A 21,291-nucleotide genomic window follows, 5' to 3' on the forward strand; every position below is an offset into this window, starting at 1 on the left:
AATGAGCATGTGTGTTTGTTTGCAGTTTCACAATCTATGAATATTTCTTGTGACCTTCCCATTTTGAAAGGTGATAATTATAAGGTTTGGAAGGAAAGAGTTCTCCTTCATTTGGGCTGGATGGATATTGACTATGCTATAAGGAAGGATGAGCCACTGGCTATTACTGAAACTAGCGAACCTAATGCTGTTGATCTTTATGAAAAGTGGGAGAGATCTAATCGTCTCTCCGTTATGTTCATAAAAACCAACATATCCGCTAGTATCCAGGGTTCAGTTGACCAGCATGATAAGGTCAGAGATCTATTGAAAGCCATTGATGAACAGTTTACGACCTCTGAGAAGTCGCTTGCTAGCACACTCATTATGCAATTCTCTTCCATTAAGCTTACTGGAACGAGGGGTGTGCGTGAAGATATCATGCGCTTAAGGGACATAGTGGCTCAGTTGAAAACCCTGGAAGTTACCATGTCTGAATCCTTCCTGGTACATTTCATTTTGTGCACCCTACCTCAACAGTATACACCCTTCAAAATTTCCTACAACACACATAAGGATAAATGGTCTATTAATGAATTGATGACCATGTGTGTTCAAGAAGAGGAGAGATTGATAATGGAAGAGGGTGAGAAGGTAAATTTGACTACTTCTACTTCTGGAAAGGATAGGAAGAAGTCTGTAGGCACCAATAAAGGAAAGATTCTGACTCAACCAACAATTAAAAAGGAGTCAAAGTGTTTCTTCTGTAAAAAGAAAGGACACATGAAGAAGGACTGCCCCAAATTTAAAAGTTGGTTTGAGAAGAAAGGTACACCATTTGCCTTTGTTTGTTATGAATCTAATATGATTAATGTGAATCATAATACATGGTGGATTGACTCTGGTTCTACAATCCATGTTTCTAATACCTTGCAGGGTATGGAAAGCCTAAGGAAGCCAGTGGGAAGTGAGCAGTGCATCTACTCAAGGAGTGGGATGAGCTCACATGTAGAGGCCATTGGAACGTGCATCTTAGTTTTAAGTAGTGACTTTAAATTACATTTGGAGAAAGTTTTTTATGTTCCTAGTTTCTGTAAAAACTTAATTTCTGTTTCTAAACTTGCACCTTTGGGATTTTATTTTAATTTTACAGACTTTGGTTTTAATTTACCAAATAAATCTGAAATTATTGGTTGTGGTCAATTGGTTGATGGTCTTTATTCGATTGAATTGAAAAACGATGCTACTTCTATGCATGTTTCTATTGGGTTAAAACGATGTAATGTGAATGAAGAATCCTCTATGTTGTGGCACCAGAGATTAGGACATATCTCTATTGAGAGAATCAAGCAATTAGTAAATGAAGGAGTACTTAGTACTTTGGATTTCGATGATTTTGAGACTTGTGTAGATTGCATTAAGGGTAAGAAAACTAACAAGTCTAAAAAGGGTGCAAAGAGGAGTTCTAATTTATTGGAAATCATACATACAGACATATGTTGTCCAGACATGGATGCAAATAGTCCGAAATACTTCATAACCTTTATAGATGATTATTCACGATATATGTATCTCTACTTACTTCATTCTAAGAATGAAGCTTTAGATGCCTTTAAAGTTTTTAAGGCTGAAGTTGAGAAACAATGTGGAAAACAAATTAAGATCATGAGATCAGATAGAGGTGGGGAGTACTATGGTAGATACACAGAGGATGGACAAGCACCAGGTTCATTTGCAAAATTTCTTCAAGAACATGGGATTGTTGCCCAATACACTATGTCTGGTTCTCCGGATCAGAATGGTGTGACAGAACAAAGAAATCGAACCTTATTAGACATGGTGAGAAGCATGAGGAGTAATGTAAAGCTTCCTCAATTCTTGTGGATTGATGCTCTTAAGACGGCTGCGTATATATTAAATCGAGTTCCAACCAAGGCTGTCTCAAGGACACCTTTTGAGTTATTCAAGGGTTGGAAACCAAGTTTGTGACATATACGCGTTTGGGGATGCCCGTCTGAAGTAAGAATTTATAATCCACAAGAGAAGAAACTAGACCCTAAGACTATTACTGGGTATTTCATTGGATATGCTGAAAGGTCTAAAGGGTATAGGTTCTATTGTCCATCCCACAACACTAGGATTATGGAATCAAGGAATACAAAGTTTCTTGAAAATGACTTGATTAGTGGGAGTGATCAATTTCAGAACATTTCTTCTGAAAGGGATCACTATGAAGCTGAACCTTCTGGGACAAGTAATAGGTTGGTAGTCATTCTCACCCCTCAAGTTAAAATGGGTGTTAGACAACCAGTGATTGAAGTTCCACAAGCTGTTGAAAGTGATCATGTAGATCAAGTTGTTTGTGAGGAACAACATGATGATACTAAACAAACTGGTGAAGAACCATTTGAACAAGTTCCTCAGCAAGATGACCAAACAACATTAAGAAGATCTACTAGAATAAAAAAGACAGCAATTCCTAGTGATTATGTAGTGTACCTACAAGAATCTGACTACAACATTGGAGCCGAAAATGATCCTGAGACGTTTTCACAAGCCATGAGTTCTAAGGAATCAAATTTGTGGTATAATGCTATGAGGGATGAGATGGATTCTATGGCATCTAACCAAGTTTGGGATCTCGTTGAGTTGCCTGTTGATGTAAAAGCCATCGGATGTAGATGGGTCTTCAAAACAAAGAAAGACTCAGAAGGCAACATTGAGAGACATAAGGCAAGACTTGTTGCTAAAGGATTCACTCAAAGAGAAGGAATCGATTACAGAGAGACATTTTCCCCTGTATCTAAGAAAGATTCAAGTAATTTTGGCATTAGTAGCTCATTTTGATCTTGAGCTGCATTAAATGGATGTGAAAACGGCGTTCCTGAATGGTGATCTAGAAGAAGAGGTTTACATGAAACAACTTGAGGGATTCTTATCTAGTGTTGGTGAGCACTTAGTCTGCAAGCTTAATAAGTCCATCTATGGATTGAAACAAGCCTCCCGCCAGTGGTATTTAAAATTTCATGAGGTCATTTCTTCATTCAGCTTTGAAGAGAATGTCATGGATCACTGTATATACCAGAAGGTCAGTAGGAGTAAGATTTGTTTCCTTGTATTATACGTAGATGATATTCTGCTTGCGACTAATGATAAGGGTATGCTATATGAGGTGAAACAATTTCTCTCAAAGAACTTTGATATGAAGGATATGGGAGACGCATCTTATGTCATAGGCATAAAGATCCATAGAGAAAGATCTCGAGGCATTTTAGGCTTGTCTCAAGAAACCTATATCAACAAAGTTTTAGAGAGATTTAATATGAAAGATTGTTCACCAAGTGTAGCTCCCATTGTGAAGGGTGACAAACTTGCTTTGAGTCAATGCCCCAAAAATGATTTTGAGCGGGAACACATGAAAAATATTCCATATGCTTCAGCAGTTGGAAGCCTTATGTATGCTCAGGTTTGCACTATACCTGATATTGCATTCGCTGTTGGAGTTTTGGGAAGATATCAAAGTAATCCAGGTATTGACCACTGGAAAGCTGCAAAGAAAGTGATGAGATATCTTCAAGGAACAAAGGATTACATGCTCATGTACATACAAACTGATTGTCTGGAAGTGATTGGCTACTCCGACTCAGAATTTGCTGGTTGCGTTGATTCACGAAGATCAACATCTGGTTATATTTTTATGTTAGCCAGTGGAGCTGTATCTTGGAGAAGTGCCAAACAAACCTTGACTGCTACTTCCACTATAGAGGCTGAGTTCGTTTCTTGTTTTGAGGCTACCTCGCATGGTGTATGGTTGAAGAGTTTCATATCTGGCCTTAGAGTTGTGGACTCTATTTCTAGGCCATTAAAGTTGTATTGTGACAACTTTGCTGCGGTGTTTATGGCTAAAAATAACAAAAGTGGAAGTCGAAGTAAGCACGTCGACATTAAGTACTTAGCCATAAGAGAACGTGTTAAAGAAAAGAAAGTGGTCATTGAACACGTCAACACTGAGTTAATGATTACTGATCCTTTAACTAAAGGCATGCCACCAAAGAATTTTAAGGATCATGTAGTACGAATGGGACTTGGTTCCATGATGTAATTTCATTGTACGTACATTTGTTATTTTCAATGAAACTCTTATTCAGTTAGATATTTTCTCATATGGTTTTGAGCACATATTTATTTATTTCAAGAAAAATCATTCGGTTTAGATATAGAATAAACATATGGTTTATTCATTAAGTTGAGAGCTAGTGTTGAGAGACTTGATATATTGTGGTACATGGAAGATACTACTCATCATCAGAGGACCTATCGCCATGACTCATATATTATGTTTCTTGTTACGGTTGATGTTGGGTTAAATGGACCAAGCGGGAGAATGTTGGAAGCGCCCACGTTCACGTTCCAAATCTTTTGTTATATTTTATTTTATTATTTTGGAACATTTAGTTATTTTGAATCTGGTCCATTTTCCATCCACATTCAACCCATATCTTTGCAAATATATTTTCAACCACCTTCAGTAACAAATACCCATCATTTATCTCACGTACTGATAACTTCTTATCTCACGTGCTGATAACTTCCTATCTCACGTTCTGATAACAAGTTGAGAGCTCTGTGATGGACAGACTCTATAAATAGGATGGGGTGCTCTCAGTTTTGTATCACCAAACTCACTTCTCTATTCAGAAAAAAATACACCATCTATTCAGAGTCAGTAAGGGTCTGGAAGAACAAAACTGTCTTTCAGGTTCGTGTGTGCGCCGCTTCCCGTTCAATTTGCAATGACTGGAGGTACGCTCGTAATATTTAATTTCCGCTGTTTGATCTGAATATGCTATTTAATTGATTTGTATGTTTAGATCAGTATATATATATATATATATATATATATATATATATATATATATATATATATATATATATATATATATATATATATATAAATTACATAGAATATTATTAATAACACTTGACCCTTTCAACTTTATGATGTCTTTTTCTTTTCTAGCTATCCTTGTTTTATATGCATAAACTTTAACGTGTTTTATAAATAAAAAATAAAACATTTCGCTTTATTTTGTTATGAAATACATACAGTTTTCAGGTGAATCAATGAAAAGGTGTTTCTTACAACTATCTTCACGTTTAGATATTTGCTTTGCTATTGTTTGTATTTTAAAATAATTTTTATTTTAACAATTGTTTACGCAACTGAGTTAGGAGTAGTTATCAGGTAAATTCTCTGCAAATAAATAATTTAATTTTTTTAATATTAAATGTAAAATTTATTTAAAAAATTAATACTATTTCTCTTTAAATCAAATATATGTTGGCTACTAGAGTAATAACAGTAATAATAGAATAATACCTCGCAACTAAAACAAGAGATGAGAAAAATAAAAATGAACACACAATATTTTAACTTAAAAAATTTTCAACTCATAAGGGAAAAATTATGGATAAGACTAGAGAAATCTTTTAATTAAGTGGAAGAAAATTACATTGTCTTTTTAATTATAAGCAGAGAACAACTCTCTTATAATATCTCATTCAAGGACTCTCTAAGAATGGATATACAATTGTAGTATGATAATCTGATTAGCAAAATGGCTTGTTATTTATAGGCAAAGATAGCAACAAGTGCATTAAATGTCATGGAATAATTTCTACCCTTCCAACTAATTTTACAGGCCTAGTTATGTAGAGGTAAAATATTCAGTCCTTTTTCACTTGCATGCCACAAAAGTAGCTTGTCTACGACTTCATAATCTCCCACTTAAAGTTATTTTTGTGAGCTTTCAAATTTCTCTTTACCTTGTCATTGCTTATGTTTTTTATAGGTCAAACGAGGATCGACACCATGCACACTTGTTTGCATTGATTGGTTTTGTCATAACATCTACTAGATTATCTGCATATTTACACTTCTTTCCTCTATTACTTCTCTATACTACTAGAAAATAGGTTTTTAATATTGATTTTTTTCAACTTTCAACATTGATTTTTAACTGATGTTGAAATCACTGGCGTTAACAAACTCAATGTTAACATCGATTTTCACAAAACCGATGTTAACATACAGTACATAACATCGATTTTTAGAAAAATCGATGTAATATAATAAGCAATAAACAAAAAAATGTAAAATATGAAAAAAAAAATGATATCGCTTTTTTAAAAAATCGATGTTGTGATACATAAATCAACATCGATTTTTAGAAAAATTGATGTTGTCGTACACCTGACAACATCAGTATTCTTGAAAATCAGTGTTGTCGTGTAACCAGAATATCGGTTTTTCCATAAATCAATGTTGTGAGTGGACCACAACATCGGTTTTCCTGAAAAACAGATGTTGTTAAGCATAGGAAAATTGATGTTGTCAGGCATAAAACAACATCGGTTTTTCAGAAAATCGATGTTGTATTTTGTAATTTTTTTTAATATCCTGTTTATTTTTTTAATATTACTCAAACCTGCAAATTAAAAAATAGACTAATCCAGGTAGTTTCACAGTACAAATTTTTATATTATTAATGAATAATTACTATCAATTATAAGAAATATTTAAAGAAAACAATGATGTCAATACATAAAATCATTTATTGAAACCAAATCTAATTAAACTATGTATACAATTGTAAAATTCCTTAAACACTTAGTGTTTCATTTTTAACTTTGAGATGAAATCTTGCCCACTAAATGTGAATTGTCTGTAATCTCTATGGTTCCAATGGTCTTAGATCAGTAAAATACTACATGATATAATAAAACATAACTTAATCAGTATAAATAATAACAAGTATAACAAATGAAATTAGTTTTGAAGTAAACAATTGTCATTTCTCAATTATCCTTGAAACCTCCTAGGACAATGCATCACTTAATAGCCGCACTCAGTGCTTTCTCTTTGCTTATTACACTAAATTCAATAAGATATTGAAAGTTAATCGAAAATCCATTAACGCAGTAATAAAATATAATTTTTAAGACATCAACCATTGTTTAAATGACTTACTTTAACTGGAATCCATTTAACAGTACCCTTGGATTTACTTCCTTGAATATCATTAAATCACTTCAAAGCACTGGTTAAGAGAAGCATTCATGCATATTGTACAATTAAAATATTAATCTTACAAAAGATAAAGTAAATGTCTTACAAATTATAACTGACCTGTTAATAATTCCTTTCAAGTAGTTGTCGGGTTTCTTGTGCAAGGAACAAAATCAAACAACAACATTGTCCTTAGGACATATAACGACTAGTTGCCAATGTACACTGCATTGGAGAATATTAAGTTGTTATAGTACATAAATTATTTAAATTAATTTGTTTAGTTTTACTTACACATTCAAGTAGGCTCTTAGGTAGACATCTCTCTGTGAATTATGCATTCATTTCTTAATATAATCCTCATATTCAAATTATGATTGCCCAAATTTATGTGTGAATTGTAGCTCAAGGAATCCATACACAGAGGCATTCATTGATCGCAGACTTAACTCATTCGTATGCCTATTATTGTTAAAATAAAGTAAATTATGCATCAATTTAAAATAATTAGTTATGTAATTGATTGTAATATAAAGTGACTTATAGAATCTACATTTGTATAACAAATATGTTGAGACATTGACCACCGCGCTATTTCAAAAAGATCGTTTATAACTTCTAAATATGAGTTATTTTGATGATAAAAATATATTAAAAATATCTTTAAAAATATTGATTTAGCAATTATCTTTGGCTTAAATATTAAGATTTGATATTCTTCTTATTTATGGCTTGCAGATATGAAAATGAGGGATTAAAAGAGAAAAAGATCGAGAAAATATCAAAAAAATATCAATTAGGAAGATTTTTAGCATTAGGCCCAAGTCCACTCCAACAACTATAAAAGGAGAGTCAAGCCAAAAGGAGACACACAACAGACAACCCACACTCTGGGTCTATCCCTTACGGAAAACCCTCTCTCTTTATTCATCCATCATCTTCTTCCATTCATCCATCATCTTCTTCCATCCACCTCAACCCCTATAAAAGTCTCTCATGACAATGAGTGGTTAAACCCCTAGTTAGGGTCTGGCAGGCCTAAAAGTCAAGCAATGTATGATGTACTCACTATTTATCAATGCAAAGGTGTTTTCTATTCTATTATCGTTTCTGCTTTTATCTTACATTATTCATCTTTATATTCTGTCAGGGGTTAGACACTCGGGAGAGGGTAACTTCTAAATAAGATTTAAAGAAGGTATGCATGCATTGGTTTTAGGGGTTAGACACTCGAAAGAGTGTAACTTCTAATAGAACAAAAAGAAAGAACTTCATAGGAAAATCATTGCTAGACATAGAATGATTATTTTATGCCCATGCATTCTTGCAAACATCTATAATTCATACTTCATGCATTTTATTTGTTGAGTCTTTGCAAAGGAATTTCGAAGATAGATAAATAAAATAGGCTTGTTATCGTGAGGAATCAGGGGTAAGTAATTGAACAGATGTGGGTAGAATAGAATCACCTAGATTGATAAAGAAAAATCATAAACTCATACATCCTAGGCAAACAAGGCAAGTCAGGTCCCAACATTATCACGTTCTGATTTTATTTCTTTTATCTTCTATTTTTATCTTTTATTTTTCTTATCTTATCTTATCTTTTCTTATTTTTATCTTAATCTTTTATTTTTTATCTTTTACTTTTATTTTCTTATTTTCTATCTTTATCTTTATCTCTATCTTTATAATCTTTTAATCTAAATCTTTTATTTTTTTTCTTTTATTTTGATCTTTAAATATTTATCTTATCTCTTATATTCTCTTATCTTTATTTTAAATTATTTATCTATTGCTTTTAAATTGGATTTGCATTAATCTAAGTAAAAACAAAGTTCCTATGGATTCGACACTCGAACTTTCGAGTACTTTACTACTTGTGACAATTTGGTACACTTGCCAACGAGTTAACAATCGTCATGCTTTATGTACAAGGGGATGTCATCATTATACACCCCAAACACAGTTAAATCTCATGACACTTGCATAGGCTTAAGGAAAAGCTGCAAGATCTTTAATGTCATCTGGTATAGGGGGTCGTCATCAGGTTTCGGCCTATCTACAGATTTCGCCGGTCTCCTAGTTACCTGTTTATCCTACACAATTAATAAACATAAGTCAATGACAGTCAACACTTTATTTGTAACAAATCTTTTTTTAATAATCACAAATTCAACAAAATGAAATACTTGTTTTGAAAAAGGTTGTACAAGATGTGTCAGCCAAGCAAGGAAGGTGTTAATGGTTTGCCCCACTAGCTAAACCTCTTGAATGGGTACAGGGATGCAAACATCAACATCTCGAACTACTCAACACCGACTTTCACTTGATCATTGCCCAAAGGGATGTTATGGATGGTTGTTGATCCCTCATAAATTCTTCCCAGGACAATCAGTGCAATTGGTTAAAGAATTATAAAGAAAAAAATTATTGTAAAAATATAAGAAAACGAAAAAAAATAGCAAAATTCAAAAATCATTGATATTTATTTCATTTGCGACATTGGACTCTCCACACCTTTCCTAAACGGATCATATTAGGTATTTATGTTACCAATGTAGTAGGTGGTAAGGAGGAAATTCATAGTTATGAGTTATGTCCCACAAACACAAACTAAAACAACTGAATATATCACTATTGAAGTCCATATCTCTATTATCAAATCATATGTTTCAACCAACATTGTTTTTATATCATTATTTAAACCAACACTGTTTTTATTTGTTCATATGTTTCAACCACAACCTTTTTTTTATTCAATGTGAAGGATCAAATACAATCTTGTATTTTTTCATAGCTAACTACTACAATGTGGAATAGTTATAACATAGAGTTTTCAATGGAAAAAGGAAGGAAAAGATTACTATTAATTCTCACTAAATACCATAGAGTTATAGCACAAAGCTTTCAATAGAAGCACCAAAACTCAGAAAGAAAAAAATGGTAAGAGAAAGATAGTGTTGCCAAAATCCAATGTAGTTAACCAAAATCCAATAAATAAAACTTAATTACAAGTTACTAAACATGGAAGAAGGGGAACCCTAACATAGCATTGAAATCGAAGTTACCAAAGGTAAGAGAAAGACATACCTCGTCACCGAGGCCGACACCGAGATTGATCATTCTCCTTTCGTACACTTGTCGTCGCCGCGAAGAGTGATCACTGAGAGCTAAAGCATGACTAAGACCAAGAGTGGCTGCGAGTGGGAGTGAGAGTTGTCGCGAGCTTCAAACCAAGAGAAAGTACGAGCGTTGAGACGAAGGAGATTGAGAGTACGAGTACGAGTGCGACAGAGGAGACTGAGAGTACGAGTACGAGTTGCAGCACCACGTGAAACACCCTTTTTTGTAAAATAAATTAAAAAGGGTTTTATTTAAAAATAAATAGTTTTAGAAAAATAATGAAGTTTTTGTAATTAAATAAATAAGAAGAAATAGTTTTATTAATTAAAATAATGTTTTTAAGGTAAATAAAATAAATATGTGTTTTTTTAGGAAATGAAAAAAAAAGATGTTTTATTTATTCATTTGATAAAGAGTAAAATAGAGTTCATTTTAATAAAATAAAGAAAAATAGAGTAAATAATAAGCTAAGAATACCCTAACTATAAATAGAGACATATTAAGTCATTTTTTACATTTACAACATGTCTCTCCACTCTCTCCACTCTCTTCCTCTCAAATTCATTTTCTCCTTCTCCCTCTACCAAAACCCTCTCTTTTTCTTGCATATACTCAAACTAGTTCCAGTAAAACTTGATCTTGGACTCGTTTATCGTTGGATCATCGTGAAATTTGAACACCAGGTTTGGAACCTACCTTTGCACATCCTCACCATTGTAATTTTGAAATAATATCTATGGTGAGAGAAATATTCCTCGCACAGAGCTTTCTTTTTTTTTGCACACACCTAAATTTGTCCTAGTAAAATTACAATCTTGGATTCATTAACCGTTGGATCGTAGTGAAATTTGAACACTAGGTTCGAAACTCATTTTTGCACACCCCTACCGTTGAGATTTGTGAAATAGTGTGTGTGATTAGATAAATATCCCTCACATAGAGACAATGAAATGGAAGCTTCAATCCATTCTCCTTCTCTCTAACGGTTGGAAACCCTAGCAGAGCAACTAGAGAAAAAGCTTAAGAAATCTTAGGGAACCACTAGAGATGTTGCTATCACTGTCAGACTACACATGTGAGACCGCTTAGAGGTAAGGGATGATTTTATCACACTTGAGGTTAGAATGAACATGTGTAGGATCCTTAGAGGATTAAATTGGGATTTATTTTTGGATGTTTATTGAATTATAATTCTTCTTTTACGATTTTAATTACAATATTGTTGTGCTTGAAGGACCAATTGATGTTTTGATGCGAATTGGTTGATAAAATTGAGTGCTCTTGGTGTTTACGTGTTTTTGACCTATGATTTTAATTCCTTTGATTTTGACATGATTATGTGAAATTGTTTGAGGGGTTTTACTCACCATGTTGTGAGAAACATATTTGTATAATTTGTTTGTGTTGGACAAGATTTACTAGATTAGCATGATAAATTGTTATATTGGGATCATGAAATTGTGCTTGAAATTGTGTTTAAGTGATAAATTAAATATGTGATGAATTTTGAGATACATGTGTATTGAGATATTATATGTATTGAGTTGTGAGCTATGAACTGTGCAATCACACAATTGTAAGTCCCTTTAAGGGCGACGAGTTTATGCGCGATAAGTATTGTGATGGAAACCATTGTGGGAACCCGACAAGTTTAATCACTTTAAGACACGACAAGATTAAATTATTTTGAGAATAATTGAGGAGTTATGTGTTTTGTACAGTTCATAGATAGAGTCTGCATGCTAAAATATTTTTTGGGTTGGACCTGAATCAAGAGGGAGAGGCCCTGACGAACTCTTCAAAGTCTAGGCCTTGGGGGTAAATACACCTGGTTTGAGTACTCCTCTGAGCATGTGTCGATCTCACATGGTTGGAGCATTCTCGCAAAACAGCGTGACCCTGACTGGTCTTCCTATGATTTTACCTAGTGAGAGTGACCTAACTTACCAGTGTGTGGTCTATCTTGTCATGTACTTCTAAGCGCCCGACGAGATTTTTCACTGACATGGTACCACATTATATATAGGATTGAGTCTTAGTGTATTTGTTGCATAATGCCTATGTAATGACTATTGTGACTCGTTACGTGATAGTGGGTAATGAATTATGTGAGTGTGAGACATTGTGTTGTACTTGAGATGTGTTGTTCTGAACACGTGATTAATGTGAAGGTGTGATTGTGTGATTAAATCCTTGGGACAAGTGATGTTACACAATGAGTGGTAAGATGAAACAAATTGTGCTAAGTTGAGTTTGTTATACTTATATTAAATATATTTGATTTTGTTTATCTCTATCTGTTTAGGAATGTGATAACTCACTCCATGTGTGCTGCTTGTATTTGGATCCTGTGATGATCTCAAACCTTATGTTCATGGGAACAGATGGTTAGGTGGATGACTTTGAAGAACCTCGTGTTAGAGGATGTTGGGACACAATGCTCTGATAAGATGTGACATTTGGGGCATGAGTTTTTATTTCAATTGCATGATGTTCTGAACATGTTTTTTTTTTTTTACTTTATTTTATTTCACTACTTAACTTGAGTTCTTTTGTAAACTTGGACGACCTTGTTTTGAGACAGATATGTTTTTAATAAGTTTTATTTGGTAATAATGAAGCAAATATGATCATTTTACCCATGTGAATTTGTTTACGAGATTTGAATAAAATTGGTTTAATTAAATTTCATTTTTTTATATGTTTTTCTTATTTATGCATATGTCGGGATAAAGGATGTCACACCACAGAAGTGACAAGGTCAGGGTGAGAGTAAGGAGACTGAGAGTGGACGCGAGAAGATAACCAAATTCAATTTTATATATATATACACACACGCGCGCGCACGCGAAAAACAATGTTGATTTTTATGAAAATCAATGTTAACATCAAAACAATAACATTAGTTTTTGAAAAATTGATGTTAATGATGCATGTTAACGTCATTTTTTTAATGATGTTAATGAAATAATTTTATTTACTATTATATCACCACCTTTTTGTTAATATCGATTTTATCGAAATGTAAAAGGTCTTTTTTCTAGTAGTGCTAGTAAAATGGTATTGAACAGCTATGTGCTTTGTCCTAGATTGAAAAGCTGGATTCTCTGTAATGTGCAAGGTGTAACATCTTTTGAGGTGTTAGGTTATAATTTGCTATAGCATGTTTGCGTATATGTGCTTCGTTGATGGTTTGGTGTGTTTATGGAAAGTATTTAATTTTTTATATAGTATAGTTATTATTGATGTTGTTAGCCAGCAAATAGTATAATAAGGCTTATGAATAAAGAACAATATCTTACGTCAAGTACCCGCAATTAGTGATTTTATAATCACTAATATCTATAATGAAGACTAAAATATTTTGGGACTCGTTTAGAGTCAAAGTAATCAATTAAAGAACATAATTTCTATATCCTAAAATGATTCAAATTCTAAAATTATTATATTGAGATCTTTGTGCAATCTCAATAAAATCTAAATTTTATTCTTATTTTCCTAGTATATCCAAATTAAATTTCCAGCCCTCAATTATTGCTATAGCAATTCCTATTGTTGTTCTATTAATTTCATTCTCTAAAATGATTGCTATATCTATTCCTAATATTTTTAAACTACTACCTTGGTATCCAAATTTAAATTGTGATCATAAAAATTACATCTTACTCTTTTTTATTCAATTAAATATATACCAATTTCATTCTTATTACCCTAAATTTCTAATTCAATCCCACATAAGGTGGGAATAGGTCAGACCAGACTTTGAAAGGTCTGAACCTAGTCTACGATGAATTTTTGAGGCTTGAGCTTGGTTTATAGTCTATCAAAGACTTTTATTTTATTTTTATTCGGCCTGACCTTTTTAAAAGTCTAATCTGGCCTGATAGCCTTTTTAAAAGCCTTCTTTATATTAAATCTATAATATTCATTTCCTATGGATTAGGAACGTAATAGAAAAAGTTAAAGGAAGAGAAAACCAATAAAAATGATGAGGAATATAAAGGGGCACATGACTCATCTATAATTAAAGTCTTACTTGATTATAGGAATAGAAGTTATGGAGCCAGTGTAATCAAAGTCTGATATTTTTTAAAAAAAATTAATTATCCAAAAAATAATATAAGTATATATATATAGGCCAGTTTATCAGACTTATAAGACTTTCTAATAACTGATCTATTTAATTTAATAGATTTTTAAAAAAATCTAAACCTAATTTTTTAATTAAATAAACCAATTCAGACCACAAATTTTACGTAAACCAGTCTTGTAAGGCGGTCTGCCCTAATCCCACGTACCACACCCTTCCCCTAATTCTCTCTCTGTTTCTTTAATAAAACTTTTCTTTCTTAAAGCCTTATATACTCCCACAATTAACAATTACCCATTTCCTTATAGCACGTGATATTCCCCTTTTGTAAATCAGCAACCAGTACACCCCACACAACACTTATCACTTACGATCCTAAACACCAAGCTTCCCTCACGAGTTTGATGGCTTAGCACCACTCTCTTTTCCTTAATTTCTTTCGTCGCAGTGGATGTTGTCGACACCCACAGCAACAAAAATCATCATCACCTTGTGTTCTTGTCTCTTAGCCATGGACCCTTTAACACCAAAAGCTTGATCTTTCTTCCCGTTACTCAAGGTAAGACCACTTTCATAATTTCTCCACCAAAATCTGATTTTTCCTTCTTGCATGTAGAAAATAATTGTGGTCTCACCTCTAGAATCTCAAGTACGAATTCTTTCTAGGTTACCAAGCACATCCTTTATTCCATTTTATTTTGGTAGTTTTAAATTTAAATTTCCTAATCAGAAATTCAGTTCTCTTAGTGCTCTTTAATTTGACAGTATTTTTGTCCTTATGTTTCCATATAGTGTTTTATGTCGATTAAGGGTTAGAGAGAAAGTTCTATACGCAGAGGACATCGTCTTATCGTACTCTTGGAAGTCCCTGGAAAATCTCAGGTAAGGGAGGGAGTGAGAGCTAATGTACGTTTTGGTGTACGAAGAGGGTTAGGAGTTCCCCGCTCTTAACTCTTTTGGGGTTTTATTGTCGAAGAGTCGAATTACGACTCGCTGTAAGACGCATATACTCGCTGCCATGGTTATATATAGTAATTAATCATGACACTGAGAGAATGATGTTGCTCTCTCGCTGTCTGGCAAACCCCAACTCAAAGCAATTGATCGAATTGCTTAAAGAGCACTTTTTGAATTATGTCATGTGATGATTATGTAATTTATGATTATGGTGATCGATGTAGATGGTTACACTGCCTTTTGAAATCTGATTCATAATGCCTTAATCGATTTAAATGCTTAACGGAATGAGTTGTGATTTGCTAAGTAGAGAATGTAGGGATGAGTTATAAATAAACTTTATGCTAAGTATTATTGATGATTATGCTTCAATTACATAAATTGTGGCCATTGAAACTTTGTGTGTGTAATTGCTTTGAATTACGCAATTTGTATTGATGTAATTGTTTCCAATTAAGAGAAATATACTCAATCAAGTGCTGATTATATTGTGAGAGAATGCAATTGTATAGTTAAATTGTGACTGGTGAGTTGTGAATGGTGTTTGAGAGATGCTTACATTATGTATATGGTTGCTCTAAGTGAATTGAATTGTGGTGCAAAACAGGATGTGTATGGAAGTGCAATTAATTGGTGTGAGTTCTAGATTGACATATGCTTTTAGTGTGTTTATTAGGTGACTTGTAGATTCTGAGTTTCTGGTTTTAAACAAGTAAACTACACTACATTTAATGCTATATGCTAGAATTGTGAGACAGCACCACCCTTGTGTTATGGTTTGAACAGTATTTTCCACAGGTCTTTGTTTTTTATGCCCTTTTGGTAGTGTTGCAGATTTGTTTGTCCTCTTCGTAATGCTTTTGGTCCCATGTCATTTCAAATTTTGTATGATTTTTAGTGATTTTCACACTGCAGACTGCCCTGTTGATTTTGATTCTACGAAGCTGTGAGATAAAAAATAATAAACTGCATTGTTTGGCATGTATTGATGCTTGCTATGTATTTTTAGTGAGAAATAGACTTGATAAGGATCTTGAGGATTTGGAATCGGTGGATTTTCATTTTAAGGTAATTGATTATGAATTTTATAAGATGAGTATGGGATGGAATAAAATTATGTAGTTTGTTCTTCTTTGGAGATGAAATGAGACTTGATTTGAGGAAGTTGTGGTAGTTGAAAAATTATAGAAAATATTCCAGTGCTTTCTTGATACTTTGAGAGGTTCTCTGTAAATTCTTAGTCCTAATGAGTTTTCGGTTTTTGAGATTTTTCTCACCCAACTGCCTTTTATTGGTCTAAATTGTTTTCAAGCTAATGTATGGTTCTTAATTGTAGCTTTTGGTTTTAGAAAATTTTATACTTAGTTCCTTCAATACTTCCTATCTACATCTATATCTAAATTTATATGAACTTATAATCATATTACTTAGTATAATTTAAATCCAAAATCCTTTACTTTTAAAATTCGTATTTGATGTTTTAACTAGTCCTAAACACTTCTTTTTTTGAAGGCTTATGATTTTGCTTTATGGGTGAGATAAAGACTTGTCAAATGAAAATGGAAAGATTTACAAATGAGGGGCAAGTGTTTTCTTGGAAAATTTATTCCATATGCCTCATCTCTAATGTGAAGAGAAAGAAATTGAAATAAACCATGCATCACAGCATCCCAGGACTTACTGGCACACTCCAGGCTTAGTGTCACCCAGACTTGGTGATATCCCAAGCTAAGTGCTACTTCAAGTTTCTGGGATATTCCATGGCTTAGTGCCAAGGGTGTCATATAAATACTATTGGGGTACCCCATGTATGACATTATAAATGGAAGAGTAGTAATGACTAACATAGGAACATGCATCACACTCATATAGGATGACTAACTTTATGGGTTGGTGATTGTTTGATATATGGGGATTGTAATGATTTCAAATTGTGTGATGACTAGTGTAAGTACAAATACTTTGATTGAGATATATGTTTCTATCTGATATTGACTGTTGGCATACTTGTTTGTTATATATAAAATGTATTTTGTTAGTCATAAAATATGATGTGCAACTCAATAGGTGTATATATGTGTTAAAGAACTTAGGTGTTATCTGTATGCTTATTCTCCCGCCTTTATCGTATTTTACTACAAAGTCTCATTCCTCCTTGTTTGTGTTTTCTTGATTTTGCTTGGTTTTAAGCATTGAACAGGTGAGAAGGATCATAGGAAGGCCACAGTGGTAGGGCAGATGGTTGTTAATTAAACACAACAACCGAGGGTTGTGTGCTATTATATGTTTTGCTTGTGTTATGTTTTGTTTTGTATAGTGTATTTGTGGGAGCTAATGGCCTAGGCCTATTTCCTAATCCCCTTGTTGTAAATATTTGTGACTTGTTATAGTGGGTATTCTCATCCCTTCTTTTTTTGAAAAACTTATGTCTCCCAAATTTGTATAGTTGATGTTCTTAGTACCCACGAATAGTGAAATGTTATGTACTTGAACTTTGTCCTACCATATTCTTTCTTATAATGGATATATCCTACTCTATATGGTCTTCAATCAGTATCCAAGATTTTGAGTGATCTAATGGCTTTGGCCTTCTGCTAGCCTTATTACGTTCTACTTGAATAGTATAAACTGTTACTAACAACTAGATATACTTGAACCATTATTCGTATTCTATTGTTCAAATTACTCAAATTCTTATTCGACACAAGGCACTTTGACTGTCACAATACACAGTAGTCTTATGCTGTAGTAGACAAAGACACAGCAAGCTGTAATTTGGATAACCTGCTCACTGACCCTCCTTCCAAGTGTAAACACATAGTCAATAGTAGATTTTCTCTTATCAAGATCAGCTGCATACTGAATCAACATAGCTCCTAACAATAAATTCTGATCTTTCAAAACATAATGCAACACCTGAGGTTCCATTGATGTATCTAAAGATCCTCTTAACAACATTCCAGATCTCTTTACCAAGATCTGCCATGAACCTACTAACCGCTCTCACTGCTTGTGCAATGCCTGGTCTAGTACAAATCATGGTGTACATAAGGCTTCCCACCAGTACAAGAATAAAGTGTAGATATGCAGAAGATTCACACTAAAGATAACCTAGTAGATGTTATGGTGAATCCCATGAATGCAAACAAGTTTGAATGGAGTCAATCCTCATTTGGCCTATCAAAAACGTAAGCAGCAAGGAAATGACAAGGTAGAGAGGAATTTGGAAGCTCACAAAAGTAGCTTCAAGTGGGAGATTGTGAAGTTGTGGACAGTAAAGCAACTTTAAGTAAAAAAGGAACGGCTGAATATTTTGCCTCTACATAGCTAGGACTGTGAAATTAATTGGAAGGGTAGAAATTGTGCCATGGCATTTAATGCATACGTTGCCATCTTTGCCTATAAATAGCTAGTCGTTTTGCTCATCAATTGTGGTATCCATTCTTAGAGAAAGTTCTTTGAGTGAGAGTTGTATTCTCCTATTATAAGAGAGAGTGTGTAATTGTTCTCTCCTTATATTTAGAGAGAGGTTGCAATTTTCTTCTATTTAGTGAAAATATTTCTCTAGTCATGCATGTGATTTTTTCTTTATCAGTTGAGGGTTTTCCACTTTAAAATATTTTAGGTCCATTCTTACTCTTCTCTTATCTTCAATTTTCACACAATATTTACTCCCATTAAACTTCTCTATGTTGTACTTTGTTGCCATGATTTCACATAACTTCCACCGTTTATGGTACCACCTACTGTACAGAGACGGTGACTGTGAACTAGTACACCAAGTAAGCTTCCAGGAAAGAGAGGTGGGTCACCAGCAGCACACTTAAATACCAAATTTTTCCTTAGTCAGAACTTTCCCAGACATGCACTTTCATACTACCTCACTATATATCCAGGAACAAGAATAATTCTTTTTTGATGTGAAAGATCAAACTAATTGCAACCATTGAGCATATTAAAAATTTTCTCCGGCACTAGATCAGCATGCCAACGTTTATTGCAGTAGAACAATATCAAAACCTATTGGCTCTAATACTACTATTGAATACCAAAGTAACAAAATAATATCTCGTAGCTAAAATAAGAGATGAGAAAAATAGGAATGGACGCACAATATTTTAACATAGAAAACCCTCAATGGATAAGGGACAAAGCACGAACAAAACTAGAGAAATATTTTCACTTAATGGAAGAAAATTACAATCTCTCTAAATATATATATATATATATATATATATATATATATATATATATATAACAATTACACACTTTCTCTTGTAATAAGAAAATACAACTCCACTAAAAGAACTCTCTCTAAGAATGGATTCTACTTGTAATGGGATAATCTAATGAGCAAAATGGGTTGTTATTTATAGGCAAAGATTGCAACGTGTACATTAAATGCCTTGACACAATTTCTACCCTTCCAACAAATTTTACAAGCCTAGGAGCTATGTAGAGGTAAAATATTCAGCGATTTCTTTTTTACTTGCATGCCACAAAAGTGGCTTTACTGTCCACGACTTCACAATATACGTGCATATGGATTTAATTTCCATGGAAACAATGGTGCTTAAAAAGTAAATGAAAGTACAATTTGTTTGTAAGGATTAAAAAGTTATCTTATCTTATAATAAAAATACAAGTTTGAATCTCACAAAAAATATGTGAAAATCTATAAATATTTCTCAAAAAATATTTTTGAACATTAAAACATGTCTTAACTTCGATGTGCTTATGAAGAAATTTAACTCAATTGAACTTTTATAAATCGACTAAAGCAAGTGTCTTTAAAATGATATATGGTAGGAGGGAAAATATATATAGTTGAGAACCACGAATTTTGTGTATCAATGCAAGAAATGGTTAAAATATATTTAGTTAGCTCTAAACATTTTTTTGAAATTTAAACATGTTTCTTGAAAATAAACAAATTCCCGTACTTAGTTTCAATAGAACATTTTAAAATAGATATACGTATTTTTTTCTAAAATTATTCTTTGGGTTAAATAACTTTAATATATACACGTTTTCCTTAATCTTATGTATCCTTGAGAGTAATGAAAAATCAAAGTTAAGTAGTCTTATAGGTAAAAAAATTGGATTGATTCATATTAATTAAAATATTATTAATATGAGAAAATATGAAAGAAAGTCATTATCTTTTAAAGAAAAAAGTAGATATAATTATGTGATCATAACTCAAGTGTTCTTTAAAATATAAGGTTCTTATAATACCCAAATAGTAAATACTAAATACTAAATAAATCAAAAATGGTATCAACAAGTCATTAGTCCGAATGATACTGAATTTGATCTTAAGGTCTCATATTCGAGTTTTGTGGATGCGAAAAATACCTTTGTGAGGAGAGACTCCATTAAACCTGTCAAAGTTCTCCAATAAATATTAGTCATTAATAAAACTAATACATACTCTGCATCAATATTATAGCGATACAAAAAAAAAAACACATAATTATCCCTAACAACTTATTTTTTATAATTTGGAAAAGTTAAGAATTATTACATCATCTTTTTTTTATTGCTCAATATATGTTATTAGTTTTTGTTAGAATGGTAGTAGGATGATTCAAACTCACAATCTCTATCTCTCTCTTCTCCCTTCAACTCTTAGGATATGTTCGATTTAGAGGATGTAAATGGAAAAGATGAAAATAGAAGTTTTTTTTAATTAAAGTGACATGTAGGAGGTGTCGAACTCACGAAATTTATTTTCTATTTCTCTTTTCTCCCCTTAACTAAACACGGCCTTAAATGTCTTTCTTCTCAATTATTAAGTCAATCGTATAACTCACATTATTAAGTCATGATAACTTGAACATTTTGTAAAACACAAGCTTATGTGAATAATTACATAAAAAGTAAAGTCGAAATGGTTATTACTATTAACCTTTTTTTAGAAAATATTTAGAATGTGCTTGTTTTACATATTAAAAGTTGATTCCTTAAAATGTAAATACCGGAATGATATATTCTCATGTTTGTTATAAGCTTTGAAAAATTATTCTTGGATATTATTGATTCTAAACAATATTAGTATTTTTGTGGG

General features: G+C 32.7%; 1 long non-coding RNA gene across 1 annotated transcript; it reads left to right on the plus strand.

Annotated features, from left to right (window-relative positions):
- The first annotated feature begins 14,552 nt into the window (after positions 1 to 14,552).
- Positions 14,553 to 17,726, plus strand: LOC100811088 (uncharacterized). Its single transcript, XR_419924.3, has 3 exons — positions 14,553 to 14,823; positions 15,057 to 15,146; positions 17,412 to 17,726. It is a non-coding gene; the product is annotated as an uncharacterized lncRNA (long non-coding RNA).
- The last annotated feature ends 3,565 nt before the right edge of the window (positions 17,727 to 21,291 follow it).

This window comes from Glycine max, chromosome 19, assembly GCF_000004515.6.
Source record: "Glycine max cultivar Williams 82 chromosome 19, Glycine_max_v4.0, whole genome shotgun sequence".
Lineage (NCBI taxonomy): Eukaryota > Viridiplantae > Streptophyta > Magnoliopsida > Fabales > Fabaceae > Glycine > Glycine max.